We start from the raw sequence: 7,956 nt of genomic DNA on the forward strand, positions 1-7,956 counted from the left end.
GCTGGGTCTTTGGCTGAGATGGTAAGCCAACTTGCCCCAGAAATTTTTCTTCCAGACCAGCGCTTAATCCAAAGGGAATGCTGTTTGGAGATTTCACTTTGCCTCTGTTCTTACAAACTGCATGGCCTACACAGATTACTCAGTCCATTGCCTTTACCAAAACTGTCTTTATGCTGAAGGCAAACTCACCCCAGGTGCCCTACCTCCCAATCCAGATAAAGAACAAAAAGTGTTAAGAGTGATAAGTTAGATTTTCTGAGAACCTCCAGACAGCTAGGGAGCCTGTAGTGGATGCTGTAAATGCCCTACCAGACCCCCTTTACTGGCTGATGCACCCATTCCCCCGCCGCACAGCTGCTATGAGTGTTAGCTGCTAATAACTCACAGCTGCCCCTTCTCTTGACAGCTGTCCTTGGCTGAAGGGGGGGAGCCGGTTCACGGGGAGGTTAACCATGCCTACCACTCCCTTACAGCCTACACCAGTGGCCCACTGACAAAGGGGTTCAGAAAGGCCTTGCCTCAACTTGTGACCAGCCTTGGGGTGCAGTGCATGCTCCAAAGCTCCAGTGGGATCAGAGAAAAGTTTGTCTTCCATTACATACTGGCTTGACTCCTTTCCCTGCCCTCTTCCTCCCTTCCCTTTCTCCCCAGAGCACAGTGCATATATAGCACGGGAATCTGAATTCTGTTTCAAGCCCTGCTTCTAAGTTGCCTGGCTTCAGACCAGGTACCAGAAAAGGTCCTAGGAAGCAGAGTCTAAGGATAAGATACCAGGTGATATGGGAGGCACTAATCTCCATGCCGTTGCATAAGACTCCCACCTAGGGGAAAGTGGTATGGGAAATGAGTAGAAGGGCATGCATTGGCTTATTCAATCTCTCTGGTGTTTGTGAACATCGGGGAAAATAGGCACTGAAAGATCTGTGAAATTTGATGACCACTGCTGCTTTCAAGAAGGAAAATGATAGGGTCTGGGCAATTAGTCATCAATGTAAAGCAAAGCATAAATACCAGAGAGACGTTTTAGTGCCCTGCCAGGACGATCATCTGCAGTCAGAGGATAGGCAGGCAATCCCGAGGACCAGGCTCAGGGCTTCACGTTGAAGAAACAGAACTTTAGAAGTGATTGACTTCTCTCAGCCATGGTCAGTCTCCATCACCAAGGTCAGGGCTCTGATTAAGAAGAGGTGGAATACCAAGACTAGGGGTAAGATTGCTCTGAACCCTTTGGGCCTTCAGAAGTGGCCCATCCCATTGGTTAGCCCAGTGATGGGTATTAAGGAGGGCACGTACTTCATGGAGCACTGGGTGTTATACGAAAACAATGGATCATGGATCACTACATCAAAAACTAATGATGTATTGTATGGTGACTAACATAATATAATAAAATTAAAAACTACAAAAAAAAAAAAAGAAGTGGCCCATCCCAGCCCCCCCACCTGAAGACAATGCAGAAGCCTCAAATGAGGCAAGAACCCTATAAGACAATGCATTCTTTAGGATCTGCTCCCATAGCCCCCATGGCCATGAGACCAGTTGCTAAGGTTAAGTCTCATTATGGGGCCTGAATGGACAAGTGTTAGTCCTACTTAGGGAGGAGAGGAATGATACATTGAAGGAACTGTAGGACCTGGCTGATACATACCAGCAGGACTCTCAGTAAGCCTGTAAATGGATCTCAAGGGGCTAGATCAAGGGTAGGGGAGGGGTAATAAGGGAGAGTTTGTAGATATAGGGGCACCCTCCCACAATTTTGATCTAAACTTTGTCAAGGGCCCCGAGTGGGCCGGTTCTGATACACTGTATGGATGGTATTTGGCAAAAAGAAATAAGCCACATTAAATAAGGACAACACCATGGCTTCCATGGTAGATAGTGAAAGAAGGGCTCAAGAGGCCCGGGGAGGTGAACTGACTAGAAGAAGAGGCCTGGAAGACACTGCTTCCCAAGGTCATGGGGGGTGGGGGCACCATCGGCTTTGAGAAACTCAGTGGTGGTTGTCATCCGTAGGTCAGAGGGGTAATTGGATCCTAGAGTGACAGAGGCTGGGTGGCAGCATTTACCCCTCAGAAGCAAGGTGGGCATGAGTGGGCAGCAGGGTTAGCATGGTAGAAGGAGCACCTGACTTGCAGGGATCCATGGAGGCCAACAGGTCATGGGGCAAGATAGATGGGCAGTCAACAAAGACATACTAACTATGATAACAGATCATGGAGCAAGATAGATGGGCAGTCAACAAAGACATACTAAATATGATAACAGATCATGGAGCAAGATAGATGGGCAGTCAACAAAGACATACTAACTATGATAACAGATCATGGAGCAAGATAGATGGGCAGTCAACAAAGACATACTAAATATGATAAATATATATATCATTTGATATAGTCAAAATCACCTTTCCAATTTCACCACCTGAGCCAATTTTCAGATCCAAAACACCCATTCAGTAAAAGAGAAGCCAGATCCATGGACGTGTACACAATAGCAATTCTCCAAATACTTCACCAAAGAAACCTCTGGCCATTTAATTTGTTTGGGTAACCATAGACCGGGAAAGAGGAGTACCTGGATATTTCCAGGCTGTTGGTTTATAGAGATAATAAGGATGGATGGGAACCTAAAGCACCCCAAAGGCTCCCTTTTTGCTAAGGGAGTAAGAACCTACAGGGTCAAGAAATACACTGGGTCTGTGGGCCTACAGTGGTCATTTCCCAAGTTCCCAAACGTAATATCCAAATGGTCATACTTACAGGTTGACAGAACCCTCACGTTGGTTCCTTGACTTGTAGAGTATGAGTTAGTCTAGTAGAAAAAACCATATGGAAACCCCCAAACTGCCCTCTCTGGCCAAAAGAGTAACTCTCAGGGGGAAATGGCTGAGAATATTAATGTTGTACCTTACGCTTATAAAGGGGGCAAGGCTATTGGTCTCCAAGCACGCCAATTTAATTCACCAGTTCTGGCCCCTGAAAACACTGCATGAGTCAGGGAGGGTGACAATCGACCGCTGTGAGCATAACTAGCAAGGACTTCTCTCGCACCAGCTTAATTCCACCACTGCACGCCCTGTCCCTGAGAGTTCCGCACCCACAACAGAGTGGAGTAGTACTTAGAATCTCTCCGTCAACCCTTGCTCTAAGCCCCTCAGAACAAACAAGACCAGACCCTTTACTGCTTACAGCTTTTACTTATAATCACTGTGAACAAAGAAATCGCATAAACACCAAAAAAAATGGATTAGTCATAAAGCATATTTGAAAGAAGTACCTAGCATGTTTTGCCACTAAAGAACACAAAGAAAGAAAAGAAAAAGAGTACCTACCTTTCGCTATAAGAGTACTCAGATGACACCATCAATAGACTTGTCCCCACAGCCTGGATTGAGACATAGTCATCACAGAGTGCTGTTTGGGGACAGACACACTAGATATAAAGTCCAGCTCCAGCTTTTATTTATTAATTGCATTCTTTGGTCTTGTTTTGGGCTCTCGTGAAATGAAAGGTGTGTTTAATTTATCAAAGCCAACTTTATCCTAATGGATAACTAACACCCCTTCCTCCCAATCCAACATAAGACATTAAAGCTCAAAAGTTTTCAAGGAAAGATACATTTGATTTGGGGCGCCTAGGTGGCTCAGTCTTTAGGCGTCTGCCTTCAGCTCAGGTCATGATCCCAGGGTCTTGGGATCGAGCCCCGTGTCGGGCTCCCTGCTCGGCGGGAAGCCTGCTTCTCCCTCTCCCACTCCCCCTGCTTGTGTTCCCTCTCTTGCTCTCTCTCTGTGTCAAATAAATAAATAAAATCTTAAAAAAAAAGATACATTTGATTTTTCTGAGGATCACTGTCTCCTCTGAAGGAAATCGGAGACTATGGGTCACCAAATCTTAGACCTGGTTTATTTTTAGGTGACAGATCCCAAGTCACTCCTTTATGTATTGCCAAAATATTAATTTAAAACCCAGAATAAACCATGCATTGGAGATACTGTATCTATTTTCCAGAGACCATTTTGTTTAGAATAGAGAGTTATACATAATTAGTTACTCCACATCATGACAATGCTCCAAATCAAGAAGGTAAAGCTTAGGAGGCACTGGGAATAACTCTCCCAGTAGATGACATTAAGGAAAAGTTTTATGAAGGTGGTGACACTTGAAATGGGTCTTTGAGGATTAAGTAGAATTTTTTTCTAGGCAAATAGAGGGTAGGAAAAGGATGTCAAGATTTCAGGAGCAGGGCGCCTGGGTGGCTCAGTCGGTTGGGCGACTGCCTTCGGCTCAGGTCATGATCCTGGAGTCCCGGGATCGAGTCCCGCATCGGGCTCCCTGCTCGGCAGGGAGTCTGCTTCTCCCTCTGACCCTCCTCCCTCTCGTGCTCTCTGTCTCTCATTCTCTCTCACAAATAAATAAATAAAATCTTTAAAAAAAAAAAGATTTCAGGAGCAAACACTATTTGGAAGCAAGTAAAGTTTGTCACCCTTAGAACTCTGTTGCCCTTGGAAATATGCAAAAATGAACACTGATAATACAGTTGATAGCAAGGAGAAAGTTCAGCATGTAACTTGACTCAGCAGGCCTGGGGTTTCAAAGGAAAAACTCTGAGAGGTCTAATCAGGTCTAACTGGCTGGTCGAGACTATAAGGAAAAATACCACTTCCTACATTTATAATGGAAATCAATACCTGTCCAATTCATGAACATGAATGCATGCTACCCTGAACAATGATTAAACATGGCCCTGGAAGTTTGCCCTCCCCCCCCCAAAAAAAACACAAGATATTTCCATCAGAATGGAGAAAATTTATCTTCATCTGTATACCTCAATTTGAAAAAAAGCAAAAATACGTGAGACCCATTAAGAGCTTTCAGGTAAGTGGCTGATTAAAACATGAATATAAAAAAGTCAATTGAATGTAAATTTACTTAATGCCATGGAACTATATACTTGAAAATAGTTAAAATGATAAATCTTGTATACATTTTACCACAATAAAAAAGCCAATTGAGATTCATAACAAGCAATATCTAATTAGAAAAATAATCACAAGAATTAAAACAAAATACTAAGGAATAAATAACAAACTTGAAAAATGTACAGGGCCCAAAACTCATGACCAAGGGTCCTAAAAAAGATTTTTTTTTTTTAAGATTTTCTGAATGAAGGATTATACTTCGGTTTGTAAAGATTTTAAGTATACTGTAACTGATCCCAAAGAAATTCTTTCCAGAACTCAAAAAAATGCCTGTAGTATGAAGATTAAAATAAATTTACAAATGCAATGCAGTTAGTCCTGAAAGGACTTCTGTGGCATATACTAAGATGTTTGAATATTCATCTGGGCAATAAAGCCATTCGTTAATATTCTCTCCAACAGCATATAGCTCCTTTCTCTTGAAACACCTCACACATTCATTGAGCAAATACCCACCTAGCGTCCACTCTGAAAGTCAGGGAGAGAAGTGATGTGTTAGTGCCTGCCTTCAGTGAGCTTTTAGGATGTTTACATGAAGGAGTTGAGCAATGAGTGCCAATTTTGCAGGAAGGAATATAATGGGAGGGGGCAGATCAGTGGATGGGGAAGTTCACTCACTGAGACTGAGCCCTGCAGACGGAGTAGCAATGCGCAAGGTTAAATTAGTAGGGGCAGGGCGCCTGGGTGGCTCAGTTGGTTAAGCGACTGCCTTCGGCTCGGGTCATGATCCCGGAGTTCCGGGATCGAGTCCCACATCGGGCTCCCTGCTCGGCGGGGAGTCTGCTTCTCCCTCTAACCCTACCCCCTCTTGTGCTCTCTCTCTCACTCTCTCTCTCTCTAATAAATAAATTTTAAAAATCTTTAAAAAAAATTAGTAGGGGCAACTCAGAGTGGAGAGACACAGAAACAGAGATGGGGAGAGCGATTCAGGAGAGGAAAGGAGAACTTGATACATAATTCACCTTGGTGAGTATCTGAAGGAAACTTGATCAGAACTGTATCAGAAAAATTTCTCAACATAGGGCCATGTTAACACAGCAAAGAATGCCAAAGGAAGAGGCTCAGAGTTTCTCTGTTCTGAAGAATGACAAACGATGTCTGATGATAGACTCAAGTCTCGACAGTTTTTAAGAATATATTAGTGATTGTTAACAGTTAGAGGTTATTACGGGCCAGACGTTACTTGTAAAGATTCACACACGTTCTTGCAACTACCTCAGGAGGTAGGTACTATAGGGCACTTCCATCCTAAGGTGAGTTAACAGAGGCAAAGAGACGTTAACTAACCTGTGCAAGGCCATACCAGCTAGTAAGTGGCAGAATCCATATTCTTAAAGCTCTAAGCCAACACTGTCCTGGAGATCTTTCTGCAATGATGATAAAGTCCTGTGCTAACATAGTAGGCACTAGTCACATGCTGCTGTTTACTCCTCGTACTGTGGCATGGTATGCCTGAAGAACTAGGTTTCAAATCTAAGTTTAATTTAAGTTAAAATGTCCACATGGGGCTACTGTATTGGACACACACAGCTCTAAGTTATTCTGATTAGAGAATGTTCACTGTAGAATTGTTTATAATATTGAAAGAAACAACTTAAATGGGAGAATGTCTAAAACAGACTATGAAATATACACAACTGGAATGAGGGGCGTGGAGAAATCTGGTAAGAATTACAAAATCTGGACATCAGGGAGGAGGGTTGGGGCAAATATACATTGCATACGATACAGACCCACCCTGTCTGGGATCCCTGATTCTTTTCTGGTCTTCAACCCAACTCTTGTGGGTCCTGAATAAGCAGTCTCTAGTAATGTTATCCAATAAAAATACAATGTGAGCCACATACGTATTTCTAAATTTTCTAGTAGTCACATTAAAAAAAGGTTTTTTAAAAGTGAGATTAATCTTAATAATATACTTGATTTAATCCAATATACCCCAAATATTATAGTTTATTATTTTTTTTAAAGATTTTATTTATTCATTTGACAGAGAGAGAGAGCGAGAGCAGGAGCACAAGCAGGGGGAGTGGGAGAGGGAGAAGCAGGCTTCCCGCTGAGCAGGGAGCCCGATGTGGGGCTTGATCCCAGGACCCTGGGATCGTGACCTGAGCCGAAGGCAGACGCTTAACGACTGAGCCACCCAGGCGCCCCCCAAATATTATAGTTTAAACACGTGGTACGAGCCACATAGGAGGTTGCTCACTAGCCACTAGCCTATTGGATAATAAAGATCTGTAGAATACTAATCATCAGGGAAAAAACTATTCTATATCTACTTGGGGGAAAGTTCTCTAAGGCACATTATCAAGTGATAAAAGCAAGCTGCAGAACCATACATTAAAAACAAAAACAAAAACAAAAAAACTTAAGGGTACCTGGGTAGCTCAGTCGGTTAAGTGTCCGGCTCTTGATTTTGGCCCAGGTCATGATCTCAGGGTCCTGGGATGGAACCCCACATCAGACTCCACATTCAGTGGAGAGTCTGCTTGAGGATTCTCTCTCCCTCCTTCTGCCCCTCGCCCTGCTCACTCTCTCTCTCTCAAATAAATAAATCTTTTTTAAAAACCCAAAACTCTTTAAGCATGATATTTTGAGTTTCTATGATATTTAATAATTTACTTCACAGAAATTCCTTAGAGATCCTTCCATTGAAGACTATCATGATATTTATAGAGCATATCTAACAATTTTTATCTCATTATTTTATTTTATTTTATTTTTTATTATTTTATTTTTTTATTATTTATTTTTTTAGATTTTATTTATTTATTTATTTATTTATTTATTTATTTATTTGACACATAGAGAGAGCACAAGCAGGGGGAATGGCAGGCAGAGGGAGAAGCAGGCTCCCCCCTGAGCAAGGAGCCCGATGCGGGACTGGATCCCAGGACCCCTGGGATCATGACCTGAGCCAAAGGCAGCTGCTTAACTGACTGAGCCACGCAGGCTTCCCCCATTGCTTTTTTTTTAA

This window comes from Leptonychotes weddellii, chromosome 5 (genome assembly GCF_054177405.1).
Source record: "Leptonychotes weddellii isolate Sample4059 chromosome 5, ASM5417740v2, whole genome shotgun sequence".
Lineage (NCBI taxonomy): Eukaryota > Metazoa > Chordata > Mammalia > Carnivora > Phocidae > Leptonychotes > Leptonychotes weddellii.